Raw genomic sequence first — 21629 nt, forward strand, 5'->3', positions numbered from 1 at the left:
TTTCTGAAGCCCTTGCGTTGTCCCAATAGCCAGTTTGATGTTTTGTTTTCTTGAAAATGACTATGTACAAGCACATCTTTCAATGATCTCGCTTTCCTGTATGTCACATTTATATATATATATATATATATATATATATATATATATATATATATATATATATATATATATATATATATATATATTATTCATTGAAAAAACCATAGGCTTCAGAGGTGTTATAGTTAGCTGGACATTTCACTTATACAAAACCATTGAAATTCCTCCGTTATAGTTAGTTGTACTAACTGTAACACTCGCATCCACAATCCACTGGTGATGATGTCACATATTACATCATTCATGGCATGGTCAGTGACATCACTGATGACATCTCAAATGACATCACTGATGACATCATCCAGTGAATGTGGTTTGGTTTGATATTTAAATATGTATTATTATATAAATAGCAATCTGCATTTAAGAATCAGTGAATATATTCCTATCTTGAGGGAGGATTTAGTAGCAGAGTGTGACTGACTGTTTACTTGACTCATTTATAGTATCTCACTAAATATATTGGATAGTGACTAAACTGTGTGAATATCTGTATTATTTTGTCAGTTGTTGTGTAAACTGCTGCACCAGTTAGTTAATAGCTACGTGAAAGTCTATATTAGATATTGGTTAGTTAACTGATTATTGTTATGGGAGAGTGAATCAATGTGTGGTTCAGTGGGGGGTCTGTGACTGCCCAAAGATATGTTAATAGTTAATTCAGTAGGTATATGACATTAAGACTGCATGTTATAATAGTTGTTTAGGTGAGTGAATATCTTTATGGGTGTGGTGATGAGCAAATATATTTCTCAATGGTACATGTCCAACAAAGTAGAAAAAATAAAAGGCAGTGTATATGACAGTCGTTGTATATAAATAACTATACATAAAACGTATTAATTGCATGAGTGCCTGTATAGATAACTGTATATTGTAATAGTGATTTCATAACACACTAAGTATCAGTTACTATCTATATGAATACATGAAGTGCTATTAGTATAAGTGTGTAGCTGAGTAAATGTAAATATGATACATTATTTCCAAAAGTGAGTAGGATGACTGCATAAGTGAATAGGATGTGTGCTGGTGTGTAATATCAATATAGGTGTACAAGTATATTTGATAGTGTTCTATTGATTATTGACAGAGTAAATACTTGTATTACTGTGTCAAAGGATTCAAATATGATACTCTGTATTTTTCAGTGAGTGCTGAAAGGTTATCTAGTGTATGATGAGGTGTATCTAATTGTCACGTGGATGATGTCATCCGTGATGTCATCAGTGATGTCATCGGTGAAGTCACTAACCATGTCATGAATGATGTAATATGTGACATCATCACCAGTGGATTGCGGGTGCGAGAGTTACAGTTAGTACAACTAACTATAACGGAGGAATTTCAATGGTTTTGTATGAGTGAAATGTCCAGCTAACTACAACACCCCTGAAGCCTATGTTTTTTTCAATGAATTTCTAAGGTTTTTTTAAATGATAATTCCTAACTATAACCTGCCTAAAACCTATGGTTTTTTCAGTGAATTTCAAAGGTTTTTTAAATGATAATTCCTAACTTTAACCTGCCAGAAAACTTTGTTTTTTTCTGTGAATTTCAAAGGTTTTTTAAATGACAATTCCTAATTATAATGTTGACACTTCCCCATATTTTCAACAAGAAACCAAATCTGCAATGGTACCTAAAAAAACAGGCAATAGTTCCACTTACCACTAACAAATTAACATCAAAATGTAACTAATGTAAGGACGTCGACTATGTACTGCGTGAATTACATCCAACTCACACCCATATTTAAAGTGCAATATGTGATAGAGGTTCTAATTATACACTTCCGACACCAAACAAAATCACAATACCCAGCGCCACCACCACTACAACCACCCTCCTAACCCCTACCCCTCTACTACTTCACAGGCAGCGCAAAACAGGACAACCAACCATCCCAAAATAATATATCCCCTCAACAGCACACTAGCTCAATGTTCAGAGATATGACAACCAAGTATGTATAAGGGAAAGTACTTGCACATCAATAATAATGTGCACAACGCCAAGACTAACAGTGAAATGCTATACACAATTCACTATGCAAACCAAAAACGTTTCCGTGTGTAGCTATACCATTGATACATGTAGTGTACCGCTTAGTGGACGAAACCATATTATCTCAGACACTGGGGAATATTTCGGGCATGCAGCTGTGTTCCCCCCCCCCCTTTGAAGCAGAAGCGGAGTGGGCTGGTCCAACATACACAACGTCGGTGTAAGACTATAAATAATGCCGCTCGAGTTGAGGAGCTGAGGAGTTTGTTTTGCTGCATTGCTCGCCACAGGAGTGGCTGGGAGCTAACGTCCATTTGGGGGAAAGTCATCAGCAAAGTCCGGCCGCAGCGGAGGTGAGAGGCGCAGGCGAGCGGGACTGCGAGGACCAGCATCCCATCTGTCATCACCAGCTGGTTCCTCTTCCCGCCGCGCCGCGCCCCCTCCCAGTGCCACGCCCCCCTGCCTGGAAGAGTTCTTTACTCCTCGCGGCCCCCGCTTCGCGGGAGCCGCTCGAGTTGAGGAGCTGAGGAGTTTGTTTTGCTGCAGTGCTCGCCACAGGAGTGGCTGGGAGCTAACGTCCATTTGGGGGAAAGTCATCAGCAAAGTCCGGCCGCAGCGGAGGTGAGAGGCGCAGGCGAGCGGGACTGCGAGGACCAGCATCCCATCTGTCATCACCAGCTGGTTCCTCTTCCCGCCGCGCCGCGCCCCCTCCCAGTGCCACGCCCCCCTGCCTGGAAGAGTTCTTTACTCCTCGCGGCCCCCGCTTCGCGGGTGCCGCTCGAGTTGAGGAGCTGAGGAGTTTGTTTTGCTGCATTGCTCGCCACAGGAGTGGCTGGGAGCTAACGTCCATTTGGGGGAAAGTCATCAGCAAAGTCCGGCCGCAGCGGAGGTGAGAGGCGCAGGCGAGCGGGACTGCGAGGACCAGCATCCCATCTGTCATCACCAGCTGGTTCCTCTTCCCGCCGCGCCGCGCCCCCTCCCAGTGCCACGCCCCCCTGCCTGGAAGAGTTCTTTACTCCTCGCGGCCCCCGCTTCGCGGGAGCCGCTCGAGTTGAGGAGCTGAGGAGTTTGTTTTGCTGCAGTGCTCGCCACAGGAGTGGCTGGGAGCTAACGTCCATTTGGGGGAAAGTCATCAGCAAAGTCCGGCCGCAGCGGAGGTGAGAGGCGCAGGCGAGCGGGACTGCGAGGACCAGCATCCCATCTGTCATCACCAGCTGGTTCCTCTTCCCGCCGCGCCGCGCCCCCTCCCAGTGCCACGCCCCCCTGCCTGGAAGAGTTCTTTACTCCTCGCGGCCCCCGCTTCGCGGGTGCCGCTCGAGTTGAGGAGCTGAGGAGTTTGTTTTGCTGCATTGCTCGCCACAGGAGTGGCTGGGAGCTAACGTCCATTTGGGGGAAAGTCATCAGCAAAGTCCGGCCGCAGCGGAGGTGAGAGGCGCAGGCGAACGGGACTGCGAGGACCAGCATCCCATCTGTCATCACCAGCTGGTTCCTCTTCCCGCCGCGCCGCGCCCCCTCCCAGTGCCACGCCCCCCTGCCTGGAAGAGTTCTTTACTCCTCGCGGCCCCCGCTTCGCGGGTGCCGCTCGAGTTGAGGAGCTGAGGAGTTTGTTTTGCTGCATTGCTCGCCACAGGAGTGGCTGGGAGCTAACGTCCATTTGGGGGAAAGTCATCAGCAAAGTCCGGCCGCAGCGGAGGTGAGAGGCGCAGGCGAGCGGGACTGCGAGGACCAGCATCCCATCTGTCATCACCAGCTGGTTCCTCTTCCCGCCGCGCCGTGCCCCCTCCCAGTGCCACGCCCCATTGTCATACTTAGGAGAACCCGCTCACGCGCATCGCGGGACGCGCGCGGGGCGAAGACCGGGCAAAGAGCGGGCCGTTTGAGGCCGTTCGAGGACTGAGCGGACTGGACTGGCCCATTCTCTTTCGCCCCGCATAGCATATTAAGCCCCAATCCAGGACTACAAACCACTGCGACCCCTTCTCCCTCCCACTCCTACCGTTACGAGTTTTCTCCTTTCCCTTAAGGTATGAGTTCCAGGATGACTAGGAGCAAAGCCTCCAAAAGTGGCCATCCGATTAGTGGCCCCATGGATGACTTCATTACCCGCACCAACTTTGCTATAGATCAGGAAATATCGAAACTTCAAGCCTGGGTATCCCTAGAGTTGGGCGCTGCTAGAAGATTGTCGGAAATTATTGCTACTTCCAAAAAATCTTCCCTAGGCACCATAGCTGCAGCTATTACCCCAGAGCGAACTACCATTCCCAGATGCGTAGTCACACAGGTCGAGGTCCACCCGACCCCGCCCCCTCCGACTCCTATTCCACCCCCCGCCCAATTACCCAAACCAAACAAAGTGAGTGTACCCGCCACTTCTTGCACTCAGAATGCTAGCGCTAGATTTCCATCTCCGGCGTCATTTAGCGCCCCTGGCGCAATCTTACCTAAACGGAAACATCGTTCTCGTTCCGCTTACTCGCGGAAGAAGGCGAAGATTGCGGTCTCACATGATTTGGTAAGACTAGATGGCGTAGCCAGCACCACTCAAGGTGTACAGGTCCCTGTGGTACAGCCTGTAATGGAGGGGGGGGGTTGGGTTAATCACCAAGCCAGCCACCAAGCAGGCCAACTTGATTTCTGAAGATGAGGGCCCGCGGGTGGATGGGTTGGCTAATAACGATAGAGAATTCATTGATCTAGTGTGGGAAACCTTAAAAAACCTCCTCTCCCCTCTAGACCTCAGACTCTCACGGATCGAAAATAATTTACTCGAAATGGAAAAGAGCATTATTGCTCTTGCCACTCTCGGCCTGAGAAGTCTTGAGAATAAGGATGTTCCTGGCACTAACATAGCACCTTTAGTATCAACACCACAAGCCCCTCAACCTCTCCCTATAATCCCTACCACTCGCCCGGTCCCCAAACCAAGGACAGTGCCTGTGGATCAAATTACAACTGTTACAAACCCCAAGGCCTCTAAACGCGCCCCTTCACACCACCCTGCAAATCCCAAACCTGGAGTCACCCCCAAAATTCATCCCGGTGACAAGGGCTACCAGCCTACTCAGGATCCCCCAGTCAGGAGCAACTTTAGAGGGGGCTACATTGACCTCCCACCGGAGGCTAATGATTTTGTGGTTGTCCTAACGGGTGTTCCCCAGATTGGCAACGACCAATATGAGAATCATTGGTCCTTGAAAAATAAAATAATGCATTGGCTTAATGTCAATAGACCAATTCCCAATGGCCATAGAAGTAGAGTCTTGATGGTACGTAGAACTCCATGGGTGGGTCCAACGAGAAAGAGCAACCCTGGGGATTGTATAGTTGTAACATTTGACGATCCTCACGCAGCGCAGCATATATGCTCGTGGCCCTGTAGTGAAGGATCTTCTGTCATCCCCAGGCCATTGTCCTTTTTCTATCCTCCACGCCCTACATATAACCAATTAAACAACTGGTCACTTGTTAACCACCAAGCTGGGAGAAGCCGCCCTAACAATCGAGTGGATCCCTACTCAAACTGGAATGGTTTCCCTACTTCAAACAGATTTGGAGGCCTTGAGGAAGTAGACTGACTCCCCAGGGACCTGGGTCTCCATACACTGAGGAATGAACAACCACTGGAAGCTGAAGGCCCCCCTGACTTTCCTTGTGGTGGTAGGGATCCCGTAGTCATCGACCTCCCTTCTGACCTGGCCAGAACATCAAGCAGTCCATCTCGGGAGGGTGGGCCGATGACTACGAGCAAGATAGTTCCAGTTGATCTGACTCCAGGTGATTTTTGCCCAGGTGGTAGGGAGGTCCAGTTGGTTCCCTCACATACTCCACCTATGCCTCCAACCCATGCCATGCCAGCGCTAAACTATGTGTTGGAGGATACTATGACCTCCAACATCCTTCAAAACGAGCCCCTAGATAGTCTTCCTTCAGAGGCTGTGCTTTCCACATTCGAACCTGCCCACTCCGCTGTTCATTCTTCTATAGAGGCGCCACTGTTAAAGATTGTAAGCTGGAATGTGGCAGGGCTTGCCCGCAACCTCGATAATCCAGAATGGAATGCGTTTCTTGAGCCTTATAACATCTGTATCCTGCAAGAAACATGGACTCAGGAACCAAAACATAGGGTAGGCTTTGCAACCTACTTTGTTCCAGCTCTTCAGCAAAGTGGATCCAAGGGCCGACCGTCGGGAGGCCTTTTAATATGGGTCAGCATTGCTTTGGGCCTAAAAGTAAGTTCTAGGCCCACTAAATCTTCTGACCTACAGAGAATATCAATCCACTGCGAAGGGGGGAGGACACTAGAGGTTTTTAACCTTTACCTGAGAGGCGCTAGGAATGGGTCATCAAACCTACCATCGACAGGCCTAAGTAACGATCTGGCTGTTTGCAAAATTGACTCCTATGTTGTCCTTGCAGGCGATTTCAACTGCTGTTTCGAACCATTGGCAAAGGAGGACATTTTGGATTCTTTCGATGAGGACACAAAAAGAGGAATTCCGATATTGACTCTCGATCCAATCCCAAAATGGACGCAAAGTGCGATAGACATAAATGCACTTTGCATGGAGCACAATTTGCGCTCGACGAATGGTCGTTCCAAATCGGATCCTGGAGGCGCCCATACTTACAACAGGACGGGCCACACCTCCAGAATTGATTTCATTATGCTGAATTACAATCTTTGGCCTCTCCATAAAGACATGGAGGTTATTGTGTCTACTGACAGCGACCATAACCCCCTCTCTTTAACCCTTACTTCCCCGTGGCAGACAAAGAACCAGGATAAGCCCCGTCATATCTGGAAATCATCTTATAATGTTGCACCAACAAACTGTAGCAGGCGTTTGAAGTGGGCTAAAGTCAGAGCAGACGAGGGTAGACTGATGCAAGCTGGGGCCATTCTGTCTGGGGTGGAGTCCCAGCTTGATGCTTTATGCTCATCCAGCCTAAATGTGTTACCTTTATTTACAGAGACCATAGCAGTGCTGAGCGAGCTGTTTGTTATCCCCCAACCTAAGGTCAGGACTGCTGGTAATAGTGTCCCTAAGGCTAAAGATAAATGATACTCTGCCAAATGTAGAGCTGCGAAGAGGGAGCTCATCTCTGCTGTAAAAAATAGGGACCCAGCGACTATCAGTTCCGCAAGGAAATCTTATAAAAAAGCGGTGACTGAGGCGAAGGAGATTCATGAAAATCACTTTTGGCGGGAGCTAACTGAGGCAAGTAATAGGAAGGACTCAAAAGGGTTCTGGGATCTCTTGAGAGCAAGAAACAAGCCCATTGATCAGCAGTTAACCTGCAATATTCCCGGCGATGTCTGGTTTGCCCATTTTTCCAAATTATACTCTGCTACACCGGGGGAAACTCCTCCTCAAGGCTCCATGATCTGCCCAACAACTATTCCTCTAGTCAATGTCGACCCTTTTACCACCCAGGAGGTCGAAAGGGCAATTGGAGGTATTGTTTCCAACAAGGCTCCAGGCCCGGACGGGATCCCTGGTGACCTGCTGAAGTCTCACCCAGCAGTATGGGGTAGATTAATTGCCACACTCTTAAACGAGGTTCTACTGGGAGGCTCCTTTCCTGACTCTTGGAGAGGCGCTGAAGTGGTGCCAATCTTTAAGAAAGGCAGTAGGGATGATCCAGCCAACTATCGTCCCATCAGTTTGCTGGATTCAACCCAAAAGGTGGCAGGAAAAGTGGTACTGGGCAGGATTTTGCAGTGGATCGATGAGGAAAAGATACTGTCTGACTTTCAGGCAGGATTTAGATCAGGGACAGGCACCATCGAGCAGACATTCCGTCTCCTAATGCTATACTGGAAAGTAGTGGTGCTGGGAGGGGGCAGTTTGTATTTAGTCTTTATTGACTTGCGTACTGCCTTCGACCTGGTCCCACGGGCACTACTTTGGAATGTCCTCGATGGTCTAGGCTTACCCCCCTACTTGCTGTCCCTGCTCAGGAAATTCCATGAGGATAATTTCGCCCAGATCAGATGGGGTGTCCAGGGAGAAAAAACATCTCGAATCCCAGTAGACAGGGGCGTCCGCCAGGGATGCGTGCTCGCCCCCACTCTGTTCTCTCTTTATGTCAACGGAGTGGTGGAGCACCTGCTACAACATCCTGCAGATGCACCTACCCTGGCGGGCATAAAAGTTCCCACGCTCCTGTTTGCGGACGACACCCTTCTGATATCCAAATCACCAGCGGGTATCCAGAAACTGCTCACTTCCTTCAAATCCTTCTGTGACTCCAAGGGACTTGCAATAAACATAGGCAAGACAAAATTCCTTGTCCTCAACCCCCCCAAGAAATCCGTTATTCCTCCTGTCTTGGACTCTATCCCTCTGGAAAGAGTCAAAGAATTCGACTACTTAGGAATACGTCTCAGCGATACCATGACCTGGAAAGCACACCACCAGAAGGTATTCTTGACTCACAAAAGGGCTACTGGAGCCTTGCTTAAAGAACAGCGAGCCTCATCTCTAAAACCAATTGGGGCACTGATTGACATCTATAGAGCAAGGGTTGTGAGCGCAGCCCTGTACGGGGCTGAACTGTGGGGTTTGCAGAGAGTTGATACCCTGGCCCATCTCGAAAACAACTTTCATAAAGATCTGATGAGGCTACCCCACAGTACCCCTACATTCCCTCTCTTGTTAGATACAGGCACACGTCCAATCTGTGAGCAAGCAAAATTGCGTCCCTTGCTACTCTGGTCTCGGATATGGAATGTCCCTGAACTCTGTAGCTATGCTGATGCCCTAAGAGATCTTCTGTCGCTTCCAGGTTGTAATAAGGTACCCTGGTTGAGGGAAGTCAAACTCCTGCTTTATGAGCTGGGTCTGGGAGATGCCTGGGTTAACAAAACTGCACCTCCCAAACAGCTACTTAAGAAGGTGTATTGGCTCTGGGTAGATAATAAGCGAATGTCCAACCCTAATCACTGTAAATCTGTCGTCCAGTTCTTGCTAGTTAAGGAGTTACCTTATAGGGAACCCTATCTGGACCAAATCCATAAGTCTGGAGACAGATCGCTGTATTTTAAGTTTAGGGTGGGTGTGCTCCCTTTAGGATTGTTCACTTCCTCTTGGAACCCCCCGCTCCAAACGCTACTTACTGCCCGTTCTGTGTTACAAAGGTTGAATCTGTCGCCCATTTTCTGTTTGAGTGTGAAATTTATGCAGCGCCAAGATCGAAATGGCTAAAGCCCCTGTGTAAGACTTTGGGAACAAGGTCACATGTTGAAGCCCTACGTATATTGCGCTCAGATGCACGCCCGTTTTTTGCATGTTGCATGGCGAAATTCTTAGGTTGGGCTTGGCGCTTAAGAACCTCAAGGTTGTTGCTGCTCCAGTAAAGTGTCCCTTGGTAAAACTGAATTTCAAGTTGGTGTATATATGGAAAAAGTTTATTATTATCTGCACACTTGTTTTTATTAATTTTATTCTTCGAATCTTAAAGTACTATATTGTATATTCTGTACTGTTTTTATTGATGTTGTACTGCTTTTTATGATACATACTGTATCGAAATAAAGTTATAATATTTTCATAAATATTTAGGCTACGCCTTGGGCGTGGTTCACTTCTGCAAAGAGAAGAGACTCCACCACAGCGAAGGGCCTCACCCTGCCACGTGGCTGCCGCCATGACCACGTGCCTCCTCGATACAGGCCCATTGCGAACTCAGCACCACACCATCGCAGATTTATGTTTGTATCAACTTCTGCCTTCGATCTATAGTGCGGACAGAAGGGTTCACAACTTAAATTCAGCTTTGGATCTACACTACGGACAGCCTTGGAGTTAGCCTTAATTTATGTAAGGCAGAGACAATTGTACTCTATGTCCTCAGACTTTGTTAAAATAAGTGACAAAAATTCTTCGTCTATATCTGTGGTCACTACTGCCTTCTATCTACAGTGCAGTCAGTAGAGTTTACAACTTGATACCAGTTGCGGATAAGCACTACAGACAACATTGAATTCAGTCTTGATTTATTTAAGGCAGAGACAATTGTACTATGTCGTCAGATTTTGTTAAAGTATGTGATAAAAAAGCATTCCTAGATATCTGTGTCAACTACTGCCTTCGATCTACACTGCGGACAGCAAGGTTCACAACTTGAATTCAGCTTTCGATGTACACTACGGACAGCATTGAAGTTAGCCTTGATTTATGTAAGGCAGAGACAATTGGACTCTATGTCCTCAGACTTTGTTAAAATAAGTGACAAAAATTCTTGGTCGATATCTTTGCTGACTACTACCTTTGATCTACAGTGCAGTCAGTAGAGTTTACAACTTGATACCAGTTTCGGATAAGCACTACAGACAACATTGAAGTCTCGATTTATTTAAGGTCCAGACAATTATACTATGTCCTCAATTTTATTAAAGTATGTGATAAAAAAGCTTTCCTCGATGTCTGTGTCAACTACTGCCTTCGATCTACACTGCGAACAGCAGGGTTCACAACTTGAATTCAGCTTTGCATCTACAGTATGGACAGCACTGAAGTTACCTTGATTTATGTAAAGCAGAGACAATTTTGTTAAATGATGCAACAAAAAACATTCCTCAATGTCTGTACTGAGTACTGCCTTCAAATGTACACTGCGATCAACAGAGTTCACTACTTGATACCAGAAGCGCAGAAGCACTACATACAACATTAAATTCATTCTCTATTTATTTAAGATAGAGACAATTGTACTGCGTCCTCAGATTTTGTTAACTGAGACAAAAAAGCATTCATCGATGTTTGTGTCGAGTACTGCCTTCGATCTACACTGCGGACAGCAAGGTTCACAACTTGAGTTCAACTTTACATGTACGCTACGGACAGTAGGGAATTCAACCTTGATTTATTTAATACAGAGACAATTGTACTGTATGTGTTCTGGTTTTGTTAAAATAAGTGACAAAAATCATTCGTTGATATCTCTGCTGACTACTGCCTTCGATCTACAGTGTGGACAGCAGGGTTCACATCTTGAATTCAGCTTTGAATCTGTACTACGAACAGCATGAAATTTAGCCTTGTGTTTTTTTAGGTACAGTACTTCAGGTACAGTACAGTAATTCAGCTTTGAATCTTTACTAAGAACAGCATAAAATTTAGCCTTGTTTTTTTTAAGGTACAGTACTTTATGTCCTCAGATTTTGTTAAAAGATACAACAAAAATAATTTATTGATGTCAGTGATGACTACTGCTGTCGAACTACATTGTGAGGGCTCACCATTCAGGTAGAATGACGATTGTACATGACCCATTCAAGTAGACAAGAGATATTATACCACTGCGACCCCCCGGAACCACGAATCATCGTAGGGTATGCACATGCTGAGTTCTTTCGGTACCACTAACTCTTTGCACCACAAGTCATCTCCCCATAGCCTTATTTAAGCAGAATTCACTAGGCAAAAAACATTGCTCCCAGTGCGGCCCTCCTGCACTACGCATTATTGCAGGATGCGTACAAGCTCAGCGCCAAAGATACTACTAACTCAGTGCACCATAAATCATCGCAAAGAAGAGTGAACAGTTTTATCTCACAGTGAATAATACTGTCCCTTTTAAATGGAATTCATGCAAAATTCAATCAACAAAACACATTAGTCCAATTACTGTAGCCCCCTCCCCCGACCACACATCATCGCAGGATACGTACACGCTAAGCGCCAAAGGTACTAGTAACTCAGTGCACCAAAAATCATTATCACATGGCCTTACTATGGCAGAATTCACAAGACAAAAAACATTACTATCAGTACGGCCTGCCCGGACTGCACATCATCGCAGACTCCACAGAACCTTGTTGTTACAGATACCACTAACTCAGTGCAAACCAAACTAAGTATACCACCTATCAAATCTTACACAATATCCCTTTAGTATGCTTCTTTTAAAAACTTATTTTATATCACTTATAGATTTAGTTGAATAATAAAATTTACGCTGCATACATGTTCTATCTTTCACTTCAATCATGATTACAGATGATGCAGTCCACCCTAAGATCTACACTGTGGACAGCAGGGTTTACAACTTCAATTCAGCTTTGCATCGACACTGTAGACAGTAGGAAATTCAGCATTGATTTACTTAATGCAGAGACAATTATACTGTATGTATTCAGATTTTGTTAAAATAAGTGAAAATAAGCATTCTTCTGTAAATGTGCTGAATAGTGGCTTCGCTGTACACTGCGCAAAGTAGGATTCACAACTTGAATTCAGCTTTGTATCTGCACTACAGACAGTAGGGAATTTAGCCTTGATTTATTTAAGGCACAGACAAAAAATACTCCTGTGGCACTGCTAGTATGCACAAGCACCTTTAATCCCTACATCCTGTGAACTATGTTTACAAAGAAAGTAGAACACAGCGCCAAAATGTACCTCCACCACCGGCAATACCAAGTACCTCTAGGGTATCACCTTCAACATCGCCACAAGACATACGTCCCCATTTTGGGAAAGTTAGAATGCACTGCGTGAAATGCAATCATTTAATTTGTTATGGGTAGCAATCAGTAGACCTAGTCTGCAGAGCAATTGATAACCATTGATGGTAGTTTTTTTAAACCTCAAACGTCATGCAGAGCAGAATGCAACACTCAATATTTTGAGTACAGACTGCTTGAACCACGCATCATCGCAGGGTGAGCACACGCTGAGCACCACACGTACCACGTACTCAGTGCACCATAAATATTCACCACGTGGCCTTATTAAGGCAAAATTCAGTTGCGAAAAGACATCCTTAAAAGTGCGGTCTGCCTGGACCATGCATCATCGCAGGCTCCACACAAACTGCCCTTACCTCAGTGCACCACAACTCATGAACCCTTTACGATAGAATCTTCTGTGTATTGTTTCACATGTATTGCTCCTACCTTTGTACAGCAGAAGTCAGAAACCGTTTATGATTGAATATCTGTGTCTGATATCATGATTACTATTCTACTTGTTACCAACAGCAACGTAATAAAATGGACTTGAGCACAAGTGCCCGTACACACTTCAACTATCTATCTGTGTCTGTGTATTTATTATGTTTATAAAATGCTCTCCTGAGCCCTACCACATTATATTGTGCTATAAATAGCGTATGCAACCATCTTCCTCTGACAGTAAGTGTGGGCTATTCCTCCTTTTTTTTTTAGCATATTTATATAGCGCAAAATTAACCCAAAACTATATCAGCAATATATATGAGCACCGTATTTACAGTACATTTTCAGGCACGCGTAGATTACGTCATTACTCTACAATAACAGGATGTGGACGCAACTCCGAGCCTCGAACACTGATTTCCAGCCCCAAGTTCAACAGTATACCTGAATGACCACATATGTATATATATTATTTGCCTTTCATGTGCCAAAATCTGCAACTTAAACCTTTCACAGCCCTGTATTACTACAGCTACAATACTCCACTGAATGTACAACAAACATTCAAAACCACAGAAATGCGTCATGTCCACCATCTTTTATGCGTGCATCTATGGATGAATATAGGGTCAGTGATAGCCCGTACCTTCCATGTTGGCCATGTTGTGGAACTTTAAAGATATAATGACACATTTGAGTTTAAGACCCAGGTGCCGTCAGCACTCCAAAACGGACACCGAATCACTTGATTTCTCACATAGCTAACGACGGAACCACACACATAGCTCCGGAATGATGATTCAGAGCCTCGCGCAGCACTGGTATACGTCAGGCCAGCCCACTCCGCTTACGCTTCCAGGAAAAAACAAAAACGCAACATTGCCCAGATTTCCATTGTACTGATTTCTTAGTTCCAGGTCTAGCTGTCAGAACGGCACAGACACACACTCCCTCATGCCTGGTATACACCCCCACCACACCCATCCAGCACATGCGTCACTGCAAACGTGACCCTACCAATAAAAAAGACGAGGCGCACGTGCTCTACACCATTTTAGAGTTACTCCCACTGCAAGCGCTGTAATGGCCCGTCCTAGTGGTTCGGACGCCTCATGTAGGCCCGAACCACCGAGTACAACGGTCCACCACTACGTGCGTAGCCTATTAGGTCACTGAGTTACTGGTATCGCAAGGACTGAGCGGGTGAGGAACCTGCAATGAAGATAGGTGCACGAGTATGTCCTTTTTCATAACGATATCAAGACTCGGCACCATATGTCAGACTTCTTGGTGGCAGAGCGGGACTTCATGATGTAGAAGGTGTCCTGTCCACGAAAAGGTGAGCAATGAGGCCTGGGTGCGCATCGGAGGGAGTCGATGGGGTGCAGCAGACTGGATACAAAAAGGCGACGCAGTGATTTAGGTGTACGCAGTCCTATATACTGTATCTTATTGCATTTAGATATTTTTTTCCAATAGCATAAACGTTTTTATAATCGGTCAAATGTCTGATGCTCGTGATGATCGAAACCACGTGTATCACTTCGCACTACTTGCTTTCATAACCGATTAAAAAACATCACTACTATAGTAATTTTTCAAAAATGAAAGCCTATTTAACAAGTTGGAACTGTACAAATAGTTGTTTTTAAATGTGGGAGGGAAGGTGTGTGAAAGGGCGATGTAATTCTACTCCACATTAAGATAGTAACAATTACCAATCATAACATCTTTCTTTTACTATCTTTTAGATGTAGAGCTTCATGGTGCATTATGTCCCGGCACATGATGAAAGACACACCAGTGACAGAAAGGTGAGCTGCAAATATTCTTTTCAGTCACTTTCCCACTTCCTCTCTCCTTTGATAAAGAAACGACACACAATGTTAACTTCCTTTTTATCTTACAGGTTGTGTTTCACAAATTGGCGTCCCTCCAAACACCTCCAAAGCTCAACATTTGTGCATTCTGTGATGATACGTGGCGTCGTAACAATGTCTGAGAAGGCTGCTTCGACACGTGGTGCACCCTCTTTGAATCACGCCAATGGCACTGGAGTCAAGCTATCCTGGCTGAAGATGGCTGATAGCCAGAAACAGGTCCTAGGATGCTTGATTCCGGTCCAGGAAAGACATGGCTTGGCAGTTCATGCTGGACTGTTCCCATGAGGGACAAGGTCAAGACTGATTTGTATATGGCCATGTCTGAACTGGGGTGGCTTGGTGAGCAAAATAACGATGGATTAAACCCAGATCTGTGACTGGGGGTGAATGTTTTGCCATTGTGCAACATTCCGTCTATCATCTTGTGTGTTTTGCTGTTGACCCTATGTGGGAAGGGTATGCCCAGACGTGGGTCCCGTGCTCACAAGGCCACTGGAGTCAAGCTATCCTGGCTGAAGATGGCTGGTAGCCAGAAACCGGTCCTAGGATGCTTGATTCCGGTCCAGGAAAGAAATGGCTTGGCAGTTCAGGCTTGACTGTTCCCATGAGGCACAGGGTCAGTGATAGTGATAGTGCATGGGATGTAGTACTTTGGAAGAAAAACAGTGCACAGACACCTTCTTACAGTGAAGTTGATGAAATACATTATTCTGTCTTTACAAAGACATAAAGTAAAAATCGTATATACTCTGCTATCACTAACTCTGTACTATCTTTCAGATCACTAAACTAGAGGGTGCACAATGAACCGGGACGTGCTTGGACACACACCGGAGGCAAAAAGGTGAGCTACGAAGATTTTCTACAGTATTAACTGCTCCATCTATAACTTTCTCTCTCTCACAGTTTTAATGTCATATTTTCTCTCTTTCTCTCTCTCTCACTCTCTCTCACATCATTTCTCTTTCTCTTTTAAAGTTATGGACGATGCTGTCCAGTCTGCTGATAAAAAAAATCAAGGCTGAATGTAAGACAGTCTGCAGTGTACAACCAAAGCTGAGTTCAAGTTGTGAACTCTGTTCGCCACAGTGTTTACAGAAGGTAAGCAGAGCGGCCTAGATACGCAATGCCTCAGATTAAATGCATTAGAAATAAAGGGGCTTATTTACAAGCCCCTTGAGCCACTGTTACGTCACTTTTAACATGGGAAACGTAACGCAAAAGTGGCGCAAGGGGCTTGTAAATAAGCATAAAAAAACACAACGTGAGAGGGGTCTAAGGGGAGTATTTAGAGACCAACTTGCATCCTATCCCCCAATCTAGCTATCAAAAAACACAACAGGGATGCTAAGGGTCTGAAGAGAAAGCTACAGAGAGCCAGTACATTCATAAGTAGTTTGTGTAAGGAGAGCAGGAAGAGTGTGAAATAATACCCATCAGCCCACCCAATGGTGGAGTCTTGTCATCTGGGTTTTGTTAAGAACTGGTATCGCTAAGTACCTCCTTGATTGTATATAGAGGAATACTAGCGACAGATCCACCAGTAATAGAGAGCCAGCAAAAATTATAGGTGGGTAGAAAATGGAGTATTGTTGCAGTGCTGAAAAGAAATTTTGTGAAATGGTGAAAGGGTGTGTATGTTAAGATTGCCTAGTGTGATGCCAAGAAACGACTTTATTAAGGGGAGGTCATCATACTGGCAAGATTAAAAGCAGAGTGAAGATAGTGTGTTAAACAAATATCACTATCAGTTGTGAAAATAGTATGGCCAACATGTTTCAGCCATACAAGGCTTTCGTCAGGACCTGTTGGATTTACACTACTGCAACTATAAAAAGTGAAAAAAGAATAATAAATGACCTACTAGAAATAAATTATTTATATGGTGGTCTCAACATCATGAACACAGAACTCTCCTATAACAAACAAAATGTAATTACATAGTTGTAGTAAACAGAAGCCATGAAATGAGTATGTAAATAATCCACATTTCAGGTTCAAAGTTGAATAAACTCACCCATAAATTTATATGGAGATAGCCTCACCTCGCCTGGCACTCGCTCAGGTCAAAAAGAGGCCCGCTTTAAAGAGATAAGAGGGAGAAAACATATAATTTATTATACTGTTTGAATTAATAGGCTTCAGAGAAATGACTCTGGGTAGAAAAAAGTGAACGCAAAGAGGAACCTCTAGAGCCCAGCAGGAAATGACGAGGAATAAGTTCGTAAAAATGAAGTGAAAAAGTCCCCATATCGTAGTTGTAAATAGGTGGATTTGTTTTTCACTTTTTAGCCAAACATTTATAAATGCTTTTCTCCATATTCTGGAGAGATGTTGTTTGGATCCTAAATGGTATTCCAAGATGGTACCCCAAAACTAATTGTCAAAGGCGCGCCTCTTGCACAACCGCTATAAGGCCAATACCTTGCAAAAGAAGTTTCAAATGCCAGAGACCCACCTGTCCGTCGGTACCTCCTGCTACCTTCTGAGCCGAGGGGAAGGTAGCAGGCATACCGATGTGCTAGGTGTTAAAGACACACTGTGGACCAGAATGGAAGCATGCGCTTCTGTCTTGTGATTGGGAACTAAGTGGACCAATCAACGAAGGGAAGCGGACAAGGCTTGCCGCTTCCTCATTGGTCGAAAACGAGGAGACACCTCGAGACTCCTCCTCCGATGTGCTAGGTGTTAAAAGCACTCTGCGGACCAGAATGGAAGCATGCGTTTCTATCTTGTGATTGGGAACTAAGTGAAGACTTGACGCTTTCTCATTGGTCGTAAACGAGGAGACACCTCCAGACTCCTCCTCCCGCCCCGTAGTTGTTGTAACCAAAACCCGAATCACCGGTCGGGCATCAAATAAAGTGAAAACAAAGGGGAGGAAAAGAATTATTATTACTCGCCGTTTATCCATAGCCCAAGAATTGTCCTGCATTATGGAATGCATATCAAAAGACTGAAGTGATATTTATTTAACGGACTACGGTGAACAAATTTCGAGCTCCTTCTTCCTATTCCTTGATTGGTTAAGTCTCAAAGACCGGAAAACGGAAGTAAAACAGGTTGGAGACAGAATACAAAGGAGTTGGAGCACCGTATCTTATCCATTTATGTAAGGTTGGTGGACAAACATGAGATTGTGAGCACAGGCCCATAAAGGGCCAAATTGGACTGCATTCATTCGCCATGGCTCTCTGCCACCATACCTTGCATATATCAACCAAGCGCTTAAGAGTTTGGCCACATTCATTTCAAGGCTCTCTACCACCGTACCTTGTATATATAAACCAAGCGCTAAATAATTTTGGTTATACAATCACCGTAGTAAGTAAAGAGATATGTTACAAGACCACTCAACGTACTAAAGGCCATGTGTGATGTCACGTTGATAACGTGTGTAGGAGCAATAAGGATCTGTGTAAATTGTTTTTTCAGACCCTCGAATAAACAGATGTCTAACAAGAACTACAAAAGATATATATAGTATAATATATATATATACATATATTTTATAGGTGGTCAGAAACTGGATTGTACAAGGAAATTATAGACACCAAATTTCAGAAGGCAAGTGTGTAATGCCAGATGGTAAAGGCACTTACATACTATTGGTGAGAGGTCAGAGTTGGATCCAGGGGATATCATCGTTCAACCCTGTGATGTCACACTTAAGTTTAAAAATCCATTTCTGTTCTTTGATAAACAGGTATCGAGAGATGTCACTGACATGGTGAGGAATGAACGGCTGTTCCAGAACTAGCCATTCCTTGTCTTCGGCAGAATGTTTCATTGTCATGAAATGGTTAGTAAGACATGTTGCCTGTTTGTTACGCCTGATCGTACTCTTATGTTCTTGGATTCTCAGTTTTATCTTCCTTGACGTCATACCGACATAGCATAGTGAACAGGGACATCTGATCAAATATAACACCCTTTCACTATTGCAATTAGTGTGTTTGTTAAAGACCCATGGACGTGAGGTGCCAATGTCAACTGTAAGAGTTTTCTTAGTCTGGGGACACACTGAGCAATTGCCACACGGATGGTGGCCTTGAACTTGCGAAAGGTTCCAGAGTGTTGTAATGGAATCTTGGCGTGCGGACCGGGGTCTGGTGTGCACCAAATCCTCTTTTAAGTTAGAACTTCTCTTAAAAGAGAACAGCGGAGGTGGAATGTCCTTGCCAGCAGGGTTAAGAATACGCCAGTTTCTCTGTATGATCTTTTGAACCTGAGTAGATACAGTGCTGAAAGTGGTAACGAAGGTTAGTTTCTCCAAAGGAGGTTTTTCCACTGGTGGGGCCAGCAGAACTTCTCGTGGGTTATTGGAAGCCCTTTTACATGATTTTCTGACTAAAGTACTCGGGTATAGTCGTTGTTTTAGTTTGGAGCATAGATCTTCAGACTGATCCTTAAAGTCTGATTTCTCGGAACAGTTCCTTTGAACTCTCAAAAATTGTCCGAACGGCAAATTCTCTCTTAAAGAGCGTGGATGATAGCTATCAAATCTTAGGAGAGAGTTTCTAGACATAGGCTTGCGATACAGTTTGCTTGCTAGGTGACCATCTTTGGGGAAAATGAGTAGATCTAAAAAAGGAAGTTCCTTCTCACTATATTCCACTGTGAACCTAAGGAATTGGTTCTGACAGTTCAGCCAACGTTGGAATGCAAGTATAGAAGCCGTGTCTCCACGCCATACTACTAGCACGTCGTCGATATATCTCTTCCACAACACCGTTTGTTGGTAATACGGGTTGTTGTGATCGAGGACGTGCTGTGTTTCAAAGAGATCGACGTACAAATTTGCCAGGCTGGGGGCAAAAATGCTCCCCATGGAAGTGCCTGATGTCTGGAGGTACAGAGAGTCTTCGAATTGGAAAAAGTTTTCCGTCATAGCAAGTCTTGCTAGCTCCATAATGAAATTGATCGGTGTGATACTTTCATGAGTATTATCTTCCAAAAGACCCCTCACAGCCTGCAAAGTTTCCTCCTGCGGAATGCAGGTGTATAGAGATTCAACGTCGAAACTAACAAGAATGTCAGTCTCGACGTTGAACTCCACATCAGGCAGAAGACGCAGGACGTCTTTAGTATCCTGGAGGTAGGTGGGCATAGTCCGCACGAGCGGTCTCAGGAAAAAATCAACAAAAGATGAGAGGAGTTCAAGAAGTGACCCGATCCCTGAAATGATCGGTCGTCCGGGGGGTGGCCTTGCTGGTTTATGTATTTTAGGCAGGGCGTAAAAATATGGAGTCACTGGATGTGAAGTGGCCAAGAATTGGGCTTCCTGTGATGTAATCCAGCCTTCCACACTTGCCTCTTCCACAAGACTCTTGATCTCAGTAATCAGTCTACTAGTGGGATCAATGCTGAGCTGGGTGTAGGCATTGGTATCACTCAGTTGTCTCAGACATTCCGCTCGATAAGTGGTGGTGTCAAGAATGACTATCGCACCACCCTTATCAGCGGGTTTAAACGTGATATTCTTGTCCTTTGACAAATTTTGAAACGAGTTTTTGTCTGACAGATTCAGAGAACTGATCTCATGGATTACTGCTTTCTCAAAGGCACCTACCTTAGGTGGTACCTGTTGGAGAAGGGGCATAAAAGTGGATTTCTTTTTAAGACCAGTATTGGTTGTAGTTTCAATCTGATCTTGATCTTTCTCAGAAAAGAAAAAATGGAGTCGAACCTTGCGAAAGAATTTTTCAACCTCTCCACGTAGCTGGAAAGCATCACCACTGTAGGTGGGTACAAATCCTAATCCTTTATTAAGGACTTGATGTTCAATGGAGGTAAGTGTACGTGTGCTCAGGTTAACTACCACCAGACCCCGGTCCGCACGCCAAGATTCCATTACAACACTCTGGAACCTTTCGCCAGTTCAAGGCCACCATCCGTGTGGCAATTGCTCAGTGTGTCCCCAGACCAAGAAAACTCTTACAGTTGACATTGGCACCTCACGTCCATGGGTCCTTAACAAACACACTAATTGCAATAGTGAAAGCGTGATATATTTGATCAAATGTCCCTGTTCACTATGCTATGTCGGTATGACGTCAAGGAAGGTAAAACTGAGAATCCAAGAACATAAGAGTACGATCAGGCGTAACAAACAGGCAACACGTCTTACTAACCATTTCATGACATTGAAACATTCTGCCGAAGACATGGAATGACTAGTTCTGGAACAGCCGTTCATTCCTCACCATGTCAGTGACATCTCTCGATACCTGTTTATCAAAGAACAGAAATGGATTTTTAAACTTAAGTGTGACATCACAGGGTTGAACGATGATATCCCCTGGATCCAACTCTGACCTCTCACCAATAGTATGTAAGTGTTTTCGCTTTATTTGATGCCCGACCGGTAATTCGGGATTTGGTTACAACAACTACGGGGCGGGAGGAGGAGTCTGGAGGTGTCTCCTCGTTTACGACCAATGAGGAAGCGGCAAGTCTTTTCCGTTTCCCTTTGTTGATTGGTTCACTTAGTTCCCAATCACAAGATAGAAGCGCATGCTTCCATTCTGGTCTGCAGAGTGCTTTTAACACCTAGCACATCAGAGGAAGAGTCTCGAGGTGTCTCCTCGTTTTCGACCAATGAGGAAGCGGCAAGCCTTGTCCGCTTCCCTTCGTTGATTGGTCCACTTAGTTCCCAATCACAAGACAGAAGCGCATGCTTCCATTCTGGTCCACAGTGTGTCTTTAACACCTAGCACATCGGTATGCCTGCT

The sequence above is a fragment of the Lissotriton vulgaris genome, chromosome 6 (assembly GCF_964263255.1).
Source record: "Lissotriton vulgaris chromosome 6, aLisVul1.2, whole genome shotgun sequence".
In the NCBI taxonomy this organism is placed as follows: Eukaryota; Metazoa; Chordata; class Amphibia; order Caudata; family Salamandridae; genus Lissotriton; species Lissotriton vulgaris.